A 22,246-nucleotide genomic window follows, 5' to 3' on the forward strand; every position below is an offset into this window, starting at 1 on the left:
GTACACACCCTTAGAAATCATCACTGTACTGAGTGCCAGGGCTGTGCCTGGACAACGCAACTGGGGCAGATCCAGATCAGGGTGGCTGTAACGTGATTTTTATCATAGAATCATAGAATCAACCAGGTTGGAAGAGACCTCCAAGATCATCCAGTCCAACCAATCACTCAGAATCACAGAATCAAACAGATTGGAAGAGACCTCCAAGATCATCCAGTCCAGCCTAGCACCCAGCCCTGGCCAATCAACTACACCATGGCACTAAGTGCCCCATCCAGGCTTTGCTTGAACACCTCCAGGGATGGCAACTCCACCACCTCCCTGGGCAGCCCATTCCAATGCCAATCACTCTCTCTGCCAACAACTTCCTCCTAACATCCAGCCTAGGCCTCTAGGCCTCCCCCACCACAACTTAAGACTCTAGCCTCCTGCAGAGAAAAACAAAAACACCTCCTAGAAAATCAGAGTTCCAACCCAACACTCCTCCTGCGCACGAAGGAGCTGCGGCACACCAGCAACAGGTCCTGTCAGCCCACTGCCAAGGTCCTGCCATTGCTATTGCTGCCCTGCCTGACCCTTTACCTTCCAGGGAGGGAAGCCCTGGCATGGGTGAGGCTGCTGCCTCAGCAGACACAAGCTGTCTGCTGAAAGACATTTCCTCTTTGTTTCCCTGCACGGTGTAATGAATCCTGCCTCCCACTCGGATCTGCTAAGTAAGAGGAGTCACTGTGAGTAATCCCCACTTCGGCGTCTTCTGCTGTAATCGCAGAGAAATCACATTAGCTTCTTTTTTTTTCCCTAGGACAAGGAGAGATTCATCAACCTGCAATCCAGGGAGAATGCTCAGGAGAGGGAGAAAGCCAACAACAACAGCAGCAGCACCACACACGTACCCTGCAAAAATCCCAAAGTTGGCATTTACATTTTAAACACTTACAAGAGGCAAACAAAGAACAGCAATTATACTATTTGCATACATTGTTAAATAATTGTTTGTTAGGTGGAGAGGGAGCCTCTGGCTGTGTGCAAGGAGTGGATGCTCAAAGCCTGGGGAGGTGGAGCAGCTGCTTCCTCCCTTCCCAGGTGTTCGATTTGCTTCCCAAAATGGTGACAAGTGACCCAAAGCCCTGGCCAGTGGTTTGCATGTGCTGATACATGAGATGTGCAGGTATACAGGATATGCAGGTATAATAAGAGCAGGAGGTCCTGGGCTCTGCAGAATCATAGAATCAGTCAGGGTTGGAAGGGAACACAAGGATCAGCTAGTTCCAATCCCCCTGCCATGGGCAGCGACATCCTACCCTAGAGCAGGCTGTCCACAGCCTCAGCCAGCCTGGCCTTAAACACCTCCAGCCATGGGGCCTCAACCACCTCCCTGGGCAACCCATTCCAGCCTCTCACCACTCTCATGCTCAACAACTTCCTCCTCACGTCCACTCTGAACCTACCCACCTCCAGCTTTGCTCCATTCCCCCCAGTCCTGTCACTCCCTGAGAGCCTCAAAAGTCCCTCCCAGCTTTTTTGTAGGCCCCCTTCAGATACTGAAAGGCCACAATTAGGATGAGGATGGGGAGATGTAAGCATACTGCTCATCATCCACCTCACCTTCCCAAGCACATGAGCAAGCCTATTGCACCAGCCATGATCAGTCTTTGCCAAGGTGAGGATCCCATGCTCAGTGCATGGACTTAAAAGCTGCAAAACTGGGTCATCCTCATGAGGGAGAGCTGCAGAAGAACACAAAGGAAGGCAGAGAAGTGGGACAGAGGCTTTTGGCAGCCCTTCAAGGGAAGGTTCCCCCTTAGCACCACCACTTGCACGTCAGCACATGGTGAACGCTCCTGTGACAACACCACCTGACTCAGAGCCCACAGACTGCCTCGTGGCTGGCAGCTTCCCCTTCTTCCTGCAAAAGCATCTCAGCTTTTATCCCTTCCTGCTCAGCTCCTCGGGTAGACGGCTAATTGAAGGGGCTTGCTTTCATTTCTAGCACAGAAAGCCCAGTAACTGCCTTTTAATCTGCCCAGCTTTCCTCATGACTGGCTCGGTCTATCCTCTCACCACTCCTATGCTGTTGGGTTTTTTTTAGGTAGACTTGAATGATGCGAACTGGTGGAGAGAGGAGAAGCCTTCTGCCTCTCCTCAGATGGTCAGAAAAGGTGGAGCGGAGCCAGAGCCACTGCATCTTTTCACACCTGGCTGGAACCAGGTCAGGCAGCTAATGCGTTTCTCAGGCTCAGAGGCTACTTGTTGGAGACAGACGAACACTGCTGGGCTGCTCAAGTGCTGGAGGCTGGGAGAAGAGATTCCAGCGAGAGACACACGCGGCAGAAGGCAGAGAGGGAGGAGAAGCGGCGCGCGTGGAGAGCTCTGCTGCGCGCAGCGGAGAGAGACGGGCATTTATCTGCTCTACCAAGGAGTGCAGGGATGGGATGAGGGAAACCACTTTCACACTGAAAGAGGGTAGATTCAGATTAGATAGGAGGAAGAAATGCTTCACTGTGAGGGTGGTGAGGTGCTGGAAAAGGCTGCCCAGAATTCAAGTTGCCTTATCCCTGGAAGCGTTCAAGGCCAGGTTGGATGGGGCTTTGAGCAGCCTGATCTAGTGGAAGGTGTCCCTGCCCATGGCAGGAGGTTGGAGCCAGCTGCTTGTCAAGGTCCCTTCTAACCTGAATCATTCTGTGATAGTATTAAGGTTTGGTGGTGTGCTAGTTTGAAGCTAGCTAGAATGTTTTGGTGAGAAGGATTAGACCACAGGCTGTGAAAGAGAAACAATGGTGATGTCTACTTCACCCATAGGCTTGCTGAGATGTATAGGAACGAGAGTATAAAGATAGATAAGGTGTTTGGGCACTGCCTGGGCTTTGAGTGGCATTTCTCTCTAACCTCACCTTCTGTCTCTTTGATTAATCCACTTGCTCCCAAACCCCTCTGGCCAACCTCCATTCTTCCTTGGGCACAAGGCAACATCTGGGGTAAGGTAGAGGGTTGGGAGAAGGCGGAAGGGTGGTTGGGAGCCCCTCCTGGGGTCTCAGGTTTGTGGGAAGGCTGTTGTGGTTCTGTATTACTTTTTACCATGTCTATTTCTGTCTATAACTGTATATACTGTAAATATCTGCTTGTATATTGTGCTAGCTGTAAATATAAGCTTCATTCAATTTCCAGAGCTGGATGAGTCTAGTCTGGGTGATTTCCAAAGTGTGGGATGACAGGTAACACCCAAACCATCACAGATGGCTTTGAAACTGTCTCTCATAGCTTCAGACAGGAATCATAGAATCATAGAATCAACCAGGTGGGAAGAGACCTCCAAGATCATCCAGGCCAACCTAGCACCCAGCCCTAGCCAAGCAACCAGACCATGGCACTAAGTGCCTCAGCCAGGCTTGGCTTCAACACCTCCAGGGATGACAACTCCAGCACCTCCCTGGGCAGCCCATTCCAATGCCAATCACTCTCTCTGCCAACAACTCCCTCCTAACATCCAGCCTAGACCTCCTCTGGCAAAACTTGAGACTGTGTCCCCTTGTCCTCTTGCTGGTTGCCTGGTAGAAGAGACCAACCCCACCTGGCTACAGCCTCCCTTCAGGGAGTTGCAGACAGCAATGAGCTCTGCCCTGAGCCTCCTCTTCTCCAGGCTGCACACCCCCAGCTCCCTCAGCCTCTCCTCATAGGGTTTGGAGATTTCATTACAGTGACAGTGAAATTCCAGCTCCAGAGGTTAGAACTGTCCATGTGGGGCCATTAGCCCAGGAGAGAAACTGTCCCAATTCTCTATCTCCCAGACAGAGAAACTGCTTCCTCAAGCAGCAGCAGGTAACTCCCAGGGAGGAACCCAAACGTTCACTGGCTGTGATCTGTGCAGCTCACATTTTTAAGTGCACAACTAAGGGTATCCCATGGGGCTGAGGAAGAGAAATGCTCCAGTATAACCCTTCTCCCCTCAGAACATTTCCACTGAAAACATTTCTATTTACCCTTCAGCCAAAACTTTTCCCCTGATTTTTTTTCCCTTGAAGTTGAAAGAAGTTTTTCCACTTCACCTCTAGTTCCTTTCAAATAGAAACATTCCATTTCCTTTAAAGACTTCTTTCTCCTTTCTCTCCCACTACCCTACTTTTTTTTTACTTCAGAAAAGGAAATGAGGGAAGGAAAAGTAACAAAGAGAGATTTTTTTTTTTCCCCCATTAGTTTCCAAGAACTTAAAACAACTTTTTTGGGTTGTTTTGGTTTTGGTTTTTTTTTTTCCTTTCCTTTTCTTCTTTTTTTCTTTTCCAAAAGTTTCAGGAGTGATTTTGAAGGATGCAAAAGCTTTAGGTGAACTTTTTTATGTAGGTCAAACCCCCTTTTTTTTCCCCAGGATAAAAACAAAACAAAACAAAATGCACTTGTGTGCATAAAACAATGCAGACCAGCTCTAAAAACAACCTGCCCCAAATGATTGTGCCTTGGTGTCACCTTCCCTGCCTTCTCCTGCCTTTCCAGCTTTAGCTGAAGCATGCACAAGGCACCCTGTGTGCCAAACAACTCAGGCTATACTATGGTCTGTGATGACTGAAATTCACTTTGCTCATGTGCAAAAGCCTTCTCTCCATGAATGCATCCTCCACCTCCATTCTAAATGAAGGCAGGGCTCTGGGGCTAGGTTTGAAAGCTCAGTGTCCTGCCCACATGCTGAAACATCACCCTTGGCTTGTAGGAGAAAATGATCCTTCATGCTAGACGCTGGTCCAATTTAGCCAGTCAAGTGAGAGACACTCATTAAAAAAAAGTAATGAGCAACTAAGGTAATGTTTTGGGGTTTTAAGCTTTGTGATTAGGTAGGCTTGCTGGGGAGTGCTGCACTCAGCATGAAAGAACGTCCCCGTGAAGGTAGCAGTGGTTAGGGAGGAGATAAGCTGCTGGGGAGAGGGAGTCAGAACCAAGAGCTCCTGAGGATAGCTGAGGGGAACAGAATGCAGCCATGGTTTGGTGGCAAGACCCTGTCTGTGCCTTCACTCTGGCTTGAGTCAGAGTTCTGGGGCATCGTCATCCCAGTTTGGCACAGCAAGGGAGCCCCAGCTGACAAACACACACGTAGCAGCTGCAGAAGCCAAGAGAGGACAGGTCTGCAGGTCACCCCAGTGACTCTGAATCTGAAGCCTTGAGCAGGGCTGAAAGGGTTGACCTCCATGGTCAGATCCAGCACCATCATCTTGAGGGAGATGCAATGATGTGAGCAGAGTCAAGGTGGGAGTCAGAGCTGTTCCTGCAGAGCCCAGTGCAGCGGGAGAAGTTGGCACGTATCAGCTAGGGCAGAGCTGGGAGCCTCAGAAAGTACACTCCATTTAGGACAAAAAGGCAAAAGAATCAGGAAGAAAAGAAGTGTGATTCCTGCCTCTCTTTCAATCATAATAAAGTTCAGTGGAAATGCACACATTCTGCTTCAGAAGCTATTTAACACTTCGTTTTGCTTCATCTCTTTTGAACACTTCCTATAAAGCACAAAGGCTTTAAACAAAAGGTCATTAAGAGATAAAGAATTGAAGCTCTTCTTGTGAGAATGAAGAGAGAAAGCATCTTGACATTTTTAACAGGGTTGGGTTTTTAGGTTGGGGGTGGGCTTTTTGGTGGGTGTTTTTTGGGTTGTTGGGGGTTGGTTTTTTTGCCTCTTTTCCAAAATGAAAATTAATCAACATTGATTTGATTTCACACACAAAAAAACATTTCGTGGAGGTGGCATTTACTGGCAGAGAGCTGTTTGGACAAGAGAATTCCAGCCAGAGGAGCTGTACATTGCACACCAGCAGGGTACATAGGCTGCAAAGGACACTGGTCTCCCAGGGTTTGTAACAAATCCCATCCTTTTTCTGGGTCATGTAACTCATAGCTGTCTGGAGGTTATGCTAACATGTCAGGGTTTGAGGACTGATGTCAAGATCTGAGGAATTCCTGTTGCCTGGAATAGAAACAATGAAATTGTTCCAAGACACCATTTATTCCCAGGTGCCTGCAAGCTGTCACTTCAGGGGAAGATGAACAACTTGAGAAGATCTAATATCTTCAGAAATAATTCAGAAGGACAGGGTTCATTCAGCTCTCCCAGGTCGATAATGAATGGGACTCATGTGAGTCAGAGGACAATGGAAAGGATCTGACCATGGGTTCTACAAAAGCAGGTGAGCTTGTGCAGCCATGCAAAAAGCAAAGGCAAGGGGTTTGAGCAGCTCTGCCTGGAGACCACACATGGTCCATACAGGCTGAGCAGGAGCAGTGAGGACCAAAGGATACAGTCGGTATGGAACAGGCTGTGGAGTGCCACTCTGCTACAGTACAAAGGACCAAGCAAGTGCTCTTGCCCTGAGCCTTGTGCTACTCCAACACCCTGCTTGCCCCGGTAAATGCTGTTTTATCTTCCCTCCTTTCAAGTGTCAGTTGGTTCTAGTCTGAGGACTAGATAAGGGCTAACACAGGAGGCACTCGCTGGGAACAAATGAGCAGTCCTATGAACAGCGAGGTGCAGAGTATGGCCCCTTAGATATCACTTAGCTGTGAGTCATTTTAATTGTGCCACAGCCTTCACCTGTGATGAAGGGCTAGAAGTGGGAGAGAGAATGGACAGCATGGAAAGATGCTGCCTGCCTCCTGCTATGACGTGATGAAACATTAAAGCTGAGTACCAGAACCAGCTCTGCTTCCCTGCAGCACTGCCCTAGCTCTGTGCAGCTTCCTGTCCCAGCTTGTGCTCACTTCCCTGCGTGCACTTTAAAGTGCCCTGGATCCCTCTGTCTATGCCAGGGAACACAGCAAATGGCAAGAGAAAAGCAAACAAAGCAAATGGGAGAAGCATAACAAAACCAGCAGAAAACTCTTCCCACGCCACTCTGTTCTTTCAAGTGAATGAGGCTAATTAACTAATTGCCTAAATTATTAGGGCTATTTTTACCCTTGTAGGAAGGCTTGGCATTATTGCCAACTTCTTAAGACTCAGCACTGAACTCTCGACTTGTCAGAAAGTTAATGAAGCAAAGCTCCTGCAGTGGGGAGCTGGAGGGCAGAGCAGCTGCTGGGCCAGGGCTGGAGCTGGGGCTGAGGTGAGTATCACTGCAACAGAGAAGGAGCATCTGCAGGGAAACAGCCTCATTGCCTGGTGCCATTTAGCACAGAGGTTCGGGGCTATCTGCTGAAATCTCACCTGCACCTAAACCTGCCTCCCAGCAAAGCATTTCTTCTGTAACTAAGCATCACCTCTGCTCCACTGCTTCCCCATTGCAGCCAAGATGACAGAGGCTGATTTAAAGGAAGGGTTTCACACGCCAGCAAGAGGAGAGGAAGACTGATGGCTAAGGGTATGTCAACACTGCTGGCAGTGACTGCAGCTCTCCTGGACAGACCCACACTAACCTTAGGCAGCCAGGCAGAAAGCAAAGATAGTGCAAAACTCAGCACCAGCAGCAAAATCTGCTTGAAAATGGCTTTTTTGGGGGGGGCCACCAAGGATGTGCTACCAAGCTACTACTGACCCATCTGGGACCTGACAAAGGTCAGAACACATCTGCAAATAAGGAGGTTGGGTCTGCAACTGAATTGCACCAGGGAAGGTTTAGATTGGAGATCTTTACTGAAAGAATGGTTAAGTATTAGAACAGGCTGCCCAGGGAGTCACCACCTCTGGAGATGATCAAAAAAAGATGTAGATGTGGCACTCTGGGACATGGTTTACTGGTAACAGTGGTGTTAGGTCAGTGGTTAAACTCAGTGATCTTAGAAGCCTTTACAAACCTTAATGCTTTTATGATTCTATGAAGGATGATGGAGCTTGCTGGAGATGGTTTTAACTGCTGTTTTGGGAGCTGGTGGGATTTAAATCTACAGAGCTTGCTGGCATCTACAGCATTGTGGTGGAGTTATCACACCCCAGTGCTGCCAGCTCTGGTCTCCTCAATCAGCTACTAGCTCCTAGGGCCGGCTGGAGCCTCTGCTCCTCTTGGGGAAGCCACAGGGCTCTGCAAGCAGTAGTACAGGGGTGCAGGGCTGTGAGCCATCTGCCCTGGGAAACAACCACTCTTCAAGCCTGGTTTCCCTCCTGTTACCTCGGGGAGCAAGCTCAATTCTGCATGTGCTGCTTCCAGAACTAATTGGGGTTTGCGGTGCCAGTGACGCCTGGTGTCTCCACACTCACAGAATGGACTGCAGCCAGCTAACCAAAACATGTGTGTCCCTCTCTCAGCAGGCAGCTGAAGGCAGTGCTGTTTCCAACAGAGCAGCTAGCAGGACTCTCAGGATGGATTTGCTGAGCTGCAGCCATTGCTCTTTCTCAGGGGACACCACACAGCAGTTGTCAGCACTTTGCACATCAGCTCTGGAAATCTCTGGGAAGAGACACACTCCCTACAACCAGGCAACTGGTGTTCCATGGCCCCACACACAATGCCACCCCTCTGTCACACATACACACAAATATCTCCTTCCCAAATTATCCAGACTACTCTCCACAAAAGGAAAGTGCTGGTCCATCTGCTGTAATCCCAAATGACCACAAAAATCACTCTCCAATGAGAGTGACTGGCATTGGAATGGGCTGCCCTGGGAGGTGGTGGAGTCACCATGCCTGGAGGTACTCAAGAAGAGCCTGGATGAGACAGTGCCAGGGTCTAGTTGATTGGACAGGGCTGAGTGCTAGTTTGGACTGGATGAGCTTGGAGGTCTCTTCCAACCTGGTTGATTGTATGATTCTATGTCCAGGTGCAGAGTCTCCATTCAGATAGAAACTCAAGGTAGCAAGGGCTACTTCTACTTTGAGACAATGCTTGTGTTTGGAGGGATTTTCTCCCAAAAGAAAACTGAATGTTTTCTCCTCTTCCACTAAATGCAAAGATCTTAGCTCCCTGGTGGCTATTTCAGTTCACTGCATGAAAATCCCCCAGCCATTCCTCCTAAAGAGCTGCTCCCCTCAGGAGCAAGAAGATTGATAGACCTCCTCTTCTGAAATAAACCTCACTTATCAGCTGTAACAAGGTGACATTTGAAGCCTAGCTTTTCTCTCACCACACAAGTACACAACAATTCAGGGTGGCAAGTTTCTCACAGGCATGTCGTTGAGGAGGAGGGCAGCTGAAAATTCCCTTTGGATGCAGGAATGAGTTCCTCTCTGAGTTATAATCAAGACTTCTCCCTGCAATGTTGGACTAGCTGTGGCTTAATCATAGAACCATAAAATCAACCAGGCTGGAAGAGACCTCCAAGCTCATCCAGTCCAACCTAGCACCCAGCTCCAAGCATGGAGATCTCACAGCCTCTCTGGCTACCTGTTCTGCACTCCTAGTGCACATCTCTTTTCAAATGCCTAACCTGAAGATCCCAAGCTGCTTTTGTGGCCATTGCTCCCTGTTAGGTTGCCTGCTACTAATAAGGAACTTTGGGCTCTATCACCTTTGCAAGCTCTGCCCAAGGAGCTCTAATTATTTGATGCTGCCCTTCAAATCTGCTGAGTCTTTGGGTGTCCTGCCATGTTGCTGGTGAAGGGAAGATGAAAACCACATAAAGCTATAAAGTAAACCACAGACTTCCTTGGACCAGTTTCTGCCCAGACACTTGTCCCTCCAACAGTGCTCCTTGACCTCTCAACAACTGTTTTGGTAGGGATCAGTAAGATGATAAGGGTGGAGCAGATGGCAACCAATGCTGCACTCAGCAATGCATGAAGGACACCTCACAACTTGGCTAGCAAAGCAACACATCTTTCCATCTGCAGAATCTCTCTCCACACTCTGGATATCTTGTTTGCTGAAGACCACATCTGGTGTGAAAGTGGCCAGCTCTTGATGTTGAAAAACACCACTTGTGGAAGTTTACCTAATCCAGAGTGCAATCTCTGTTAGATCAGGCTCTTTTCTCTTAGCAAATGCAAATAATTTCTACTGCTTTGCCAGCAGTGTGCAAGGAGCCATTGTCCCTAAGGTTAGTAAATATAAAGTGGAGATTATGGTCCCTGAGGTGATTTGGCAGAAAACCTCCACTTTTCAAGGGCCTTCCTGTATGTGAAATGGAACTATCAATGGTGCCCTGCAGCTCCCTGCTTGCAGTGTACTTAGAAATTCTTGAATACCTGGCACTGGATGTGCCATATTATCTCTTACCTCATCTCCTATGTCTAAAGCTGGCAGCTTGGTAAGGGGAATTATTCCAGATTTGTGCTGTCCAGAAAACAGCTTGGCAGAAAGATTTGCAAGTCACATCTCCCTGTTTGGTGCCATCTCCTGCCCCTTGCTCAGGGGCCCACTAGAGATGATGGAACTTGGGCTCTCCATGCCAGGACTATCTGACAACTCCAATCCAGGAACCAGCAACCAGTTACTCTCTGGAATCAGCTCTGTGAGATGGTCCCTGCCTATTGCCATCACACTTGATGTTCCCTCTAAGACCTTAGCCAATACTGCAGACAAACCACATGCCACATCCAATGCTGCCCATTCCACCCATGCCTAGGGGCTAGCAGGGAGACAGGGTGACAGGGGGGACCCCAAGAGAGGACAGTCCTGCAATATTTGCAGTATGGGAGAAGATCTTGGTCTCTTTACCCCTTTCATTGTCAAGCCTATATTGCTGTGGAAATGGAGATGACTTTAGGACACTTCAATATCCCAACTGCTCTACAGCAGGTCCTGCTGGAAGTGTTGGGCAAAAGGAATGGAATTTGATTGGATTAACCAAGAGGCTCTTCCCAGCACAGTTGCAAGTCAGAGTCAGATGCTCACTGTTGCCTTCTGCATATTTTATCCACCAAGAGAACTGCATTGACTTGAACACAACACAAAGCTGCAGACACTATCAAAAGAGGATAGAGGAAACAGCAGGAAAAGCTTGGCCTTTTTCTTTAGGCTTATGGAAGATACTACTCTGAGAGGGGGCATTGCAAGGCAGGAGCTCTGCCAGAGTTTTGCCTGAGCAAGCACCACCTAGAGGGACAGCATGGGAGGCTTCAGTAAAGTCCAAGTCTGAGATGCTCAGGGCAGGGATTGCCACTAATGATGCTGGGGCAGAGCATTTAGTAACCTCAACCCATGCCAGCACTATCTGAGGGAGCAGGATGTCAGCTCTAAATGTGCTGCACAGCATCTCTCCAGAGAGGGGAAAAGTCCCTCGGATAATGAAAAGGGTTTGTGGGAATACACTGCTGGTGAAAAAGGGCAATCCCCAGGGGACCTCTGCACAGACACAGGTATGTAACCCGAGCACAGGCTCACACACACTCGACAAAGAGAAGCTCCGTGTGAGACGATTAAATCCCCTGTGTACCTGTGGGAAGTGGGGAACAGATCCTGCTCACCAGAGCTGGAAAAACACTTCCCTTGTTGCAGCAATTAATCTCTTTTTCACTAACTGAGAGCGGCAGAGCTGTGCACCTGGAAATCCTGCCTGAAATGAGTCCCTGACAAAGAGGAACACAAGTTAAAAGGCAAGTGTTCCTGCCTGCCAAAGGTTTTTGAGGGGTCTCTTGCAGCACCGTGGAATTAGCAGGTTATTCCAGGTATAGGTATCCAACTGCCACTTCATAGCAAGAAAAATCAGGGAAGTTTTGAGATGGGAAAGAAATGCATGGTAAAAATGAGGCAGAAGAGGGCAAGAGGGGGAGAGAGAGGAGCAGTGATGTGCAGAGGGAGTGGAGGAGATTGTGGAAGGGGGGGTGAAGAAGAGAGCAATGAGTGGTAGGGTAAGGAGAAAAGAGAAAGATAAAAAGAGGAGGAGAAAAGGAAAGAAGAGATAAATGAGGGCAAAGACCAACTCATCATTTCACAATTCCACCCCGGTGGAGAGGAAAATTGATGTCTGGAGCTTTTTTATGACCAACCTCCTGGGCATGGGACAAAAGACAAGTTATTACCCAACCCCAGGTCAGGTCTGTAGCCTGCCAACTGCTTCGACACATTCACAGAGCCCATGAGAGCCGTAAATCAAGGGGGTCAAAGAGATTGCACAGAGGCTGGGACCAGGCACGGAGCAGTGGCAAGCTCAGTGAATGCAAGGTAATCACAGGAGAGGAGTGACACGAGCTGACAAGGAGTGCCCAGCCCAAAAGGGCTTTGCTCTTCTCTCCTCCATGCCATTCCTAAGGACAGTGCTCCTCAAGAGCTGAGTGTCCCCCTGCCTTTCCTCATGATTTCTCTTTTTTCATATCATAGAATCATAGAATCAACCAGGCTGGAATAGACCAGTCCAACCTAGCACCCAACCCTGGCCAATCAACCAGACCATGGCATGAAGTGCTCCATCCAGGCTTTGCTTGAACACCTCCAAGGATAGCGACTCCACCACCTCCCTGGGCAGCCCACTCCAATGCCAATCACTCTCTCTGACAACAACATCCTCCTAACATCCATCCTAGACCTCCCCTGCCACAACTTGAGACTGTGTCCCCTTCTTCTGTTGCTGGTTGCCTGAGAAAAGAGACCAACCCCCACCTGGCTACTGCCTCCCTTCAGGTAGTTGTAGACAACAACTACTTTTATTGATTTGGGGGGCTCCAAATACCATTTATTTTTGCTTGCCTGATTCCCTCATTCATTGAATAAAGGCATCATCACTATTATTATTATTATTATCCTCCTCATCCCTCACACATTATATTATTTGCATTGCAGAGCTGGAAGATTTCAGGTTGAGGCAGGAAATTTGTGTGAGTTGTTATTACTGCAATCAGACGAAGCGAGAATTGGCACGGCGAAGGCTGCCAGAGCGCAGCTCTCCCAGCAGGACACGCAGGCTCTGCCCAATCGGGGCAAGCTGCTGCTTTACTGCACGGCTCCCACTGGCAATTTCAGACCTGCCTTTGGTGTCCCAGCTCTCCCTCCCGTCCCAGCACCCAGCTCCACTGCCTGCCAGCAGAAAACGGGGGACAGGAGGGCGAGGAATCGGAAAGGACTTGGCGAGGTTGCACATTTTCTGCCTTGCCGCTGGTATTTATTAGACAACAGAAAATAGCTGTTTTACCATCTGCCTGGGAAAAAAAATGAACCAACAATCCTCATTAAATTAATGGAATGTGCAGCTGCTGAACAAAGTGTTCCTCTCCCTTGCTGGAGTGGGGAACTGGGCTGCCAAAAGTAGCTGAGGCTAACTCGGGCTCGTGTGGTGGGAGAGGATGGACAGCTGGACTGCCAACCTCCTGCTCCTCCCAGCTCGAAGACATAGGAGTGTTCTGTTGCTGCACAGAGGGTGCAAGGGCTTCCTTCCTCCCTGTGTTATGGAGCAAGGGGGCTTGTACCTTTCCCACATGCCACCCTGCAGAGACTCCATTTGTGATGGGAACTGGGCAATTCTGCTCAGCAGGCTGCAAAGGCCTCCTTTTACCTAAGCAGAACATGATCCACACTTCAAGTTCATAGACTCATAGAATCAGTCAGGTTGGAAGAGGCCTCCAAGATCATCCAGGCCAACCTAGCACCCAGCCCTAGCCAGTCAACCAGACCATGGCACTAAGTGCCCCAGCCAGGCTTTGCTTGAACATTTCCAGGGACAGTGACTCCACCACCTCCCTGGGCAGCCCATTCCAATGCCAATCACTCTCTCTGCCAACAACTTCCTCCTAACATCCAGTCCAGATCTCCCCAGCACAACTTGAGACTGTGTCCCCTTGATCTGTTGCTGGTTGCCTGGGTTGAAGAGATCAATTGCCCATCACACCCTGCTGAGTGTGGCAGGACCTGGGGGCAAGTACATTTCTATTGTGCGTGTTTCTGCCTTCCCAAACAATGTGAGATTGTCCACCCACCCCTGACACTCAATGATTTTGTGATTCTAGCACCCACAACTACCTGTCAAAGTTTGACCTGAGCCAGGGCTTGCCATTTTGAGGTGTTCATCCTCTTGAAGGGAGGCTGTAGCCAGGTGGGGTTGGTCTCTTCTGCCAGGCAACCAGCAACAGAAGAAGGGGACACAGTCTTGAGCTGTGCCCAGGACAGGTCTAGGCTGGATGTTAGGAGGAAGTTGTTGGCAGAGAGAGTGATTGGCATTGGAATGGGCTGCCCAGGGAGGTGGTGGAGTTGTTGTCCCTGGAGGTGTTCAGGCAAAGCCTGGATGAGGCACTTAGTGCCATGGTCTGGTTGCTTGGCCAGGGCTGGGTGCTAGGTTGGCCTGGATGATCTTGGAGGTCTCTTCCAACCTGGTTGATTCTATGATTCTGATATCTGATGGACTATGAGGAGCTTTTGATGGGGGAGTGGTTGCCAAAATCCTACCTTATATGTGACTTTGAGTTTGCATTACCAAGGTTTCCCAGGGGTTCCAGATGCCCCAACACATTTACCTTAGCTTATATGCCTGTCCCTCACCACCTCATCACAAATAACATCTTAAGAATGATGTCCAGAACTACTTTGGGTGCAGTAGTTCTCCCCCTAAGGAAATCAAGCTCATTGTTTGATGTCTCAGCACTGACAATGTTGCAGCATCACTGCAGTATAATCCACATTTAATCCTCACTTGCATTTTCTGCTGCTAACCCTTCTGCTAATGCCAGGGAGCTCCCAGTGCCTGCACTGCTCCTCTGAAGGTGCAATCTCTCCTCTGTGGTCCTCTCCCCTTCTTCCTAGCAGGTTTTACTTTATAGATTTTTTTCACCTAGATGAGTTTCTGTGCTGGTTTGAGCAAACCATCACAGCTTCATTCATCTTCTGCAGGCAATTTGTTCCATTAAATTTGCTCCTTTAGCAATTAGGAAGCAACTGAGGAAAGCTGACCTCAGGGGATGGGTCTGGCTGCAGTGAGGTTGCTTCCACTGTGCCTGTGGAGGAAGCAGGAGATGGCCTCTTGGATTTCAACACTCAAAGGTACAGGACTACAGCATTTTGAATCACTTCATGCCAAAATAAATCCTGACATAATAAGCCCTAATACTGCCAAAGAAACTATTACAGTCAGTCACAAAAATAATCCACACTGAAAATCAGTGAGAATACCTCTCCCCAGTGGAATAACATGGCTTCAGAGGATCAGTTCCAGTCAAAGATGATAACTTTGTGCATGCCCAAGAGATGAGGGCAGCTCCAAAAAGCAAGTGTTTGTTGCCAGAACAACTCTGCATAAGAGAGATTTTGCCACCTCCTATCAAAGACCTGCTTCTAAAACCATCGAGCGGGGTGGGAAAGGAAGACTATGAAAGGCAGAGATCAAATCAAAGTCCAGAAGGCTGTGGTGGCTGTTTCTTACACCATTGCCTTCAGTTCTATCAATCCTTAGTTTGCAGCAGTAAGGGCAGAATGCCAACCTGATTGCTTCACAAGCACAAATTTCCTGCTTTACAAAGGTCAATGGCAACAGCCTATGAGGAGAGGCTGAGGGAGCTGGGGATGTGCAGCCTGCAGAAGAGGAGGCTCAGGGTAGAACTCATTGCTGTCTACAACTACCTGAAGGGAGGCTGTAGCCAGGGGGGGTTGGTCTCTTCTCCCAGACAACAAGCAACAGAAGAAGGGGACACAGTCTCAAGTTGTGCTGGGGGCAGGTCTAGGCTGGATGTTAGGAGAAAGTGGTTGGCAGAGAGAGTGATTGGCATTGGAATGGGCTGCCCAGGGAGGTGCTGGAGTCACTGTCCCTGGAGGTGTTCAAGCAAAGCCTGGCTGAGGCACTTAGTGCCATGGTCTGGTTGATTGGCCAGGGCTGGGTGCTAGGTTGGCCTGGATGATCTTGGAGGTCTCTTCCAACCTGGTTGATTCTATGATTCTATGAACATTTCTCCCAGCCTCTGCCTGCATTGCTGCTGGTCTCAGGGATCTGTGGGCAGAAGTGTGTCTGCAAGCCACTGACTTTCTCTGTAGCACCAATTGGTTGCCTGCACAGCACCACAGGAGTCTTTGCACGCATGAACCTTGGCAGCATGGCTCGTGCACGCTGCCTTGGCTGCTCTTGGTAGCGTCACTCACTCAGAGGAACCTGCAAGACAGGGCCACCAGGCTGCTGAGCTTCCTGATGGAGTGGCTCACAGGGCTCTCTCAGAAAACAAGTTAGACAAAAGAACACGGCAAAGCAGCAGCAAAACCACAGTGACAGGCCACACTTCTCTTTGGGGTCAGAGTTGCTGGCTGAGACAGCCAGGGGTGAAGCACAGCTCCGAGACTGCAGTTGTGGAACTGCAGCACACACAGTTCCCTCCAATGCTCAGGCCCTTGTACAGAGGGATGCTTCCAGCTCATGAGCCAGAAATGCTGGTGCCGAGGCTTTCTCCTGACTATGAACTCTTCCATACATCACCTCTTGCTTACAGACACCAGCCCTTTCTCACGCTCTGCACAGGCAGACATGGATCTGTAGCCACCTCCAGACGTCCACGAAGGAAGATGAGAAGAGAGAGCTGGTGAAGGATCTCATCCTCCAGGTCTACCCCGGGGATGATGGACAGGTAAAGAGCTGTTGTTTTTTAATCCCATGGGTCTCCTCTCAGCATCATTTCCCGTTGCTCAATTTGCCTGCTTCACCCATGCATATTGGAGCACTTGGTTCACACTAACAAATCTGAGCATCCCTGGATGATTAAAGGAAGTTCTGCCTTTTAAATCCCTCTGATTGGGGTTGATGGCTGTGTAGAGTTGGACACTTGACTCTAATGATGTGTGAAAATCTCCCTGCTGTGACCAGTCATTGCCTGTCTCCTTATTTTCCACAGCCAGGAGTGGGGGGGGGGGGGGGGGGGGGGGAGGGGACGACTAAACAAACCAAGCAAAAAGCCTTCTCCATCGGGAATCCCAATCAGAGAGAGGTTTGTCACTCAGGGCAGTCCTTCCAGGAGGGGGATAGCCCTGGCAGAAGTGGAGCACACCATGTAGCTTCCCCATGAGCCCTGTGGGTTTAAGAAGGGTCTGAGCAATCAAACCACAGCACCAGCAACACACAGGACTGCTAGCTGACACCCCTCTAGGGCAGTCTCCCTTGCTGCTGCAGACAGTGGAGCAACCATCAGCCCTCCACCTGAAGGTGATGTGAACTCAGCCTGTGTGTTCACTGCCCGTTTCCCCCACCGCCTTCCCCTGATGACACCCAAATTCAAAGCAAATCTCAGCATGCACAGTCCAATCCTTCTCCAGACAAGTTTGCTTTTCAGAGGCCCTCCTCAATGAGATTCACTGTTCCAGGGCAGAGGGGAAAGGCCAAGCAGGCTCCAAAACCAAAGTGGCACTTCCTCACGCTTGGATGGGGCTAAAGAGAAGCGCAGGAGGAGGCCAAGCACTGGCTGGAGCTGTCCTGCAGCGAGTGACCCTCAATGTGACATTGATGGCTCTTAATTCTTAAGCCTGCTTTGGAAGGATTTCAGCAGATCCTATTTAATCACTGCAGCCTTCACCTCCCCCGTCTCAGCCCGGGGTGACGTTACGTTCTCCTCTGCTGGCTCTCCAAGCGCCGCTCATCCTCCTCTTTCTCCACGGGTCCCCAGCGCAGGAAAGGCCACCGAGCCCTTTGCCTGCTGCACAGCACGGGGCTGCCAAAGCTGTAGCCACCCTCGGCTTGTTTACTGATACACAGCTCAAAGAGCATCGCCTGAATTTCCCCGGGCCACAGGACCCCTCCATCTGCGGCTAAGGAAGGGCAGGGCTCCCTGCAGGTGCGCTGCCACCTCCCCGCGCTGGGCTGCGCCGTGCGGAGCATTAAACATTTAAGCACTTGTCAAAACGTTGTAACGATTTTTTTGGTCTTGTTCCATTAGCTCCATTTCCAAAGGCCACCACTGGAACCGCTGAACATTTATTTCTATTGAATCCAGCTTAGAAGTTATGATCTGAGGAGTGGGGAGACAGGACAGTATGTTCTGCGGTGCCTGCTCTCCCTCGCCACCGCTCAGCTGAGACTCGGGGGCCTTTGAGAGATCATTTTTATTCCTGTCTTAGAAATACTAAAATAAAGAGACTGGTAGACTGATTCTTCTGCCTGCTTGATTTGCTTCTGCTGGCTAAACAAGGTGTCTAAATATTAGTCAGGTGGTTTCTCCAGGTAAGTTTTGGGGCCACCAGTTTAGACGCCTTGCAGAGTTTGTGGTACCAGCAGTGCGAGCTGCATTGGCTCCCAAGTGGAGGACATAAAGTGTTGTCACTGTGTGATTTTCCTGTTGCTTGAGAGGTATGCCCATGAACCTTCTTCTCTGCCTGTGCCTGAACAGCTTCTTCTTATGCTAATAGTGGGAGTAGTAGATGAAAAGAACATAAGAAAGCCAATGGAGACAGTAGCTTGGACTGAGGGCAAAGTGTGGGCATGGGCCACTCAGTCTGCTTTGGGTTCATGGTATCACCAAGAAGTGCAGAGCCAGAGAGAGCTGCAGGGGGCGGGGGGAACCCACAGCCCACAGGGACATCAAGGAGACACCACACACACCAGGCCTTGGCTGTGAGATCCCAAGTCAGGGCCAGTGCAGGGCTTAGCTCCCTCTAAGCAAAGCCCAAGGGGATGGGAGTGCTGGTGGCAGCCCTGTGGTCGACACCCCTCCCTCATTCAGGGGATAAAAAAGGGAAATCTGAAGCACTCCTAAAGACATCCCTGCATAATTTCTGTCTATTTAAAGCCCCAGAATTCCAGCCCTGTGTCTGGATGCTTCTCAAAGTTGTAATCCCTGCTAGTGACATCATGGAGCCGTTGCCATGGGGATGACACAACCTCAGCACTGTGACTTCATCACGGCGGGGATGGGCAGCAAGGGAGACACACTGCTTCCCAACCACCAGTGCCTTTGGGAATTAACAAACTGTCATGGAAAAGGAGGATGAAGTACAGGAGAGGAACATAAAGCCATTGTGCGAGTATGATCTAGTGGGAAGTGTTCCCTCACCACAAAGTGGATGCTGCTCTTGAGTAAACCGCAAAAGGCAGACAATGAAGTAGAGATTACAGTGATTTGTTTTATTGGCCATCTCATGGAGTAATTAAGAGGGTGATTAGGAGAAGGGACGTTAAAGGGTGTTATGCTCAGCTTTCATCTTGCTCTAGAGGATCGAGCTACAGATCTTGGAGCATCGTCTGCTGCCTCCCTGTGCTAACTCAGGGTTGCCCAAGATGAGAGGGCCACATGTGGGTGTGCCACAACACTAGAGGTCAGATCTGGGGTGGGAAGGGGTAGGAAAGCACCTCCAGCATATCCTGGCAGGATGCTGGAGCTCTCCCAAGACAGGCAGGATGGGAATGGCAGGTTGCAGGGAACAAACCCCACCTTCATAGTGTTTCTTGGCACGCAGTGTCAAACTCTGTTGCTTGTCCTGGAGTGTTTCTGTGCCAGGGAGGCTAACAGGGAGAAACATAAACCAGTCCTGGCTAGAGAAGAGACCTGAGAAGAGCTTGTTGTGGTGAAACACACACTGATGAAGTGCCATTGCCAAGGAAGAAGTGGCAGAAAGCTGGAAAACCAGCTGAAAGCTCAGCATAGTGGTTACCCTGCATGAGGAGAGCAGCTTGGTCATACACCTACCTTCCAAAGCCTGTCCCCCAAATTGCCTCCTTATCTATATCTTTGGGAAATATGTATTAAAGTAGCTGCATAACTAATCCAGAGCCAGACAGGACCCAACACCATTCCAAGAGCTCTCAGCATCCACAACTTGGCCTAAGCTGGTTCTTCAAGATATCCAGCATTCCCAACAGATGAGGAAACCCTGGTGCTGGCCAACACACCCATGAAACCAAGACCTATTCAAGCAATGAAATCTGCAGCTCCTTTCTCACCTTCAGTACATCTCATTCCACTCTATTTACGCATCAGCTTGGCCATGCTCCAATACAGGTGTCAGGACATCAGGTCCCACCACAGGTTTCCCCTGCAGCCCACATAACATGCTGGGGATCCCAACACTGACACACAGCCCTCTCCTTAGAGGCCCCAGGAAGAACAATCTGCCCACTGCAACTCCCAGATGGTCACTGCAGGAAATAAATGCAAGCGTGGCAACAAGGAAATGCAAACTGGAGTGACAGGCAGCACGGAAAGAAAGGGTTTTACTGAAAGCAGTGAGCCCCACTGGAGATGCATTTGCAAGCACTGAGATGACAGACAAATAAGAAACCCCAACCTGCAACACAGTAGTGCTGACCAGCTGCCAAGAATTAAGCAGTTCTTAGGTCCCCTCTTATTTCAGGACCACATAATTAGGGAAGCAGATCACCTTGCACGCAGAAGGCTGGCCCATTTTAAACTGATCTCTGGAGACTCCTTTTCTCTACCTAGGGAGATGGGTGTGAAATCCAGTTGCCCTGCCAGGCCAGTGTTTCACAGAGAGTGGCTTGTTGGGCTGAGCCCAAAGTATCAGACAACTGTCAGAAAACCTATGTTTAGAAAGTCACCAGCCCTCCCTTTCCCTGTCCTGGGAGCCACTGCTCCCCTCCATCCTCCCCTGCTCAGGAGGCAGCAATCCTCATTCCTATCAAAGCAAAGTAAAAGTAGCTTTTGCCTTGTTGCTGGCCCTTACAGGCACAAGAGCTGCTTGACTCAGGTGCTCAGCACAGTCTTAGAACAAGGCTCCTGTTTGAAGTGCACGGATTGAGGCTGGATTAAGAAAGTCCGGGAGCAGCGTCTAGCTCTGCTTCTACACTAAAAAGGCTGCTCAGCAGCAGCTGCCAAGGCAGCTTCATCCCTCTCAGCTCTTCATGCAATCCCTGAGAAGCTGCCACAGCGCTGGAGAAGCAGCGACTTCAGATGCCACGTTCAGCCTGGCCCAGGGAGGGGGTGATGGCAGAGCGTGTGCCCTGCTTCCCAAGGCTGCTGCAGGGAGGGGGAGCTGCCTCAGCCCAGCTGCGAGAGCACCCAGCGCTGCTCGCCCTGGCATCATCAAAAGGACCTGGACGATTAACTTCCACAGGGGTAGACTAAGACCATCAGCAAATGTCGGACAAACTGCCACCGTTAACCACCTTTGCCTGGCCAGGCAGAGCAGACAGAGCCTGCAGAGCCCAGAGCTGCCTGCTTGGGTGCGCAGCAAGTCCCAGGCAGACAATTTATCTGCGTCTTGAGAAATGTAGAGCATCACTTCTGAAGTTTCCCTCTTGCAAACACCTTATTTCCTCCAAAGGTCGATGCAACGAGCTGCTCTAGTGCAACACAACCGTGGAAGAGAGGATAACCCAGCAAATACCAGTCCATACCTGAAGGTGCATCCTTCCTTTCTCTCCAAGCAGCGGGGAGGACATTGCTGTCTCTCAGTAATTTTCCAACGTCCTGTGTTGCAGGTAGATTTATGCACTGATCATAGTTGGAGCTGTTAATAGAGAAGTGCAAAGAAGACAGATTTTACTGTGAAGTGTAGGGGCTGCCTTTTCTTCCAGCTTTGCATTATCAGGACTTCCTCTTTTTTGTTCATCTTCTTCCCCCCCCCCTCCTCCTCCCCCTTTATGATTGGCCATGTTTGGTGTTCAAAGCTTTCAAAATAAATCGCAGCTATTCTTTCATCTACTATGCATGAGAGAGTCGGAATCATTACATGGCTGAAATGGATATTTTGGGAAGGACCTTGGACCAAGCAGCTCCTGCTTTAACTTGGGAGCCAGAGAGATGAAGCTAATTTGCAAAGAATGTTACATGCTGGTTGTACTTGGACTCGAGGGAGAAGGCTGCAGTAGATACTTGTCATTCTTCCTACCAAATCGAGCAAAATGGAAACCAAGCTCGCTAGTGAGGAGGAACCAGCAACAAAACAAAAACCCCAACCCAACCAGCACCAAAACAGCAAACCCAAACCCTATATGGATATATAACACAAGGAAATCTGCAGCAGACCAATTTCTCCCACGCCAAAGGAACGCCCCAGGGTCGCAGTAGAGCCCTGCCTCGGCACGTATCGCCGCCAGGGCACTGGGGATGGACAGACCAGCCGTCCTTTTCCCCACAGCAGACTTTCAGCTCAGAGAGCTGTGAGCATTACTCCAGCTTGATTCGAGCCACTTCTTCCTCCCCTATCACAGTTTGAAAGACAACTTTCCCCTTTAGCATCACCAGTGCCTTGGCCTGGGAGGAGGGATGGGGGGGAGCTCCGATATCTGCAGCGCTGCATCTTCGCAGCGAATTGCCTATCGATGACTTTGTGGCTAATACACATAATGAGAAGCAGAGGAGCTAATATAATGTAATTTTCCTTGTTTACTGCATTATTACAGTGGTTGAATCTGCTGATTAGCTCCTATTTTTCTTGCCATCTCTTCCTGAGCATCCCTTTTATTTTTTGCCCTGCTTATCTGCATACAGTCATTTATCCCTACGGCTGGTCTAACAGCAAGCAGGGCCAAGGCTATCATTTCTCCTCCCTTTCAA

General features: G+C 49.7%; 1 protein-coding gene across 4 annotated transcripts in view; it reads right to left on the reverse strand.

Annotated features, from left to right (window-relative positions):
• Positions 1-22,246, reverse strand: part of ELFN1 (extracellular leucine rich repeat and fibronectin type III domain containing 1) — a 134,887-nt gene that overhangs the window by 87,942 nt on the left and 24,699 nt on the right. For all 4 annotated transcript variants that reach the window (XM_064153687.1, XM_064153686.1, XM_064153688.1 and 1 more), the window contains one exon: positions 21,085-21,197. The gene's annotated coding sequence lies outside the window, so the exon portion shown is untranslated. The remainder of the gene's footprint in view (positions 1-21,084; positions 21,198-22,246) is intronic.

The sequence above is a fragment of the Pogoniulus pusillus genome, chromosome 13 (genome assembly GCF_015220805.1).
Source record: "Pogoniulus pusillus isolate bPogPus1 chromosome 13, bPogPus1.pri, whole genome shotgun sequence".
Lineage (NCBI taxonomy): Eukaryota > Metazoa > Chordata > Aves > Piciformes > Lybiidae > Pogoniulus > Pogoniulus pusillus.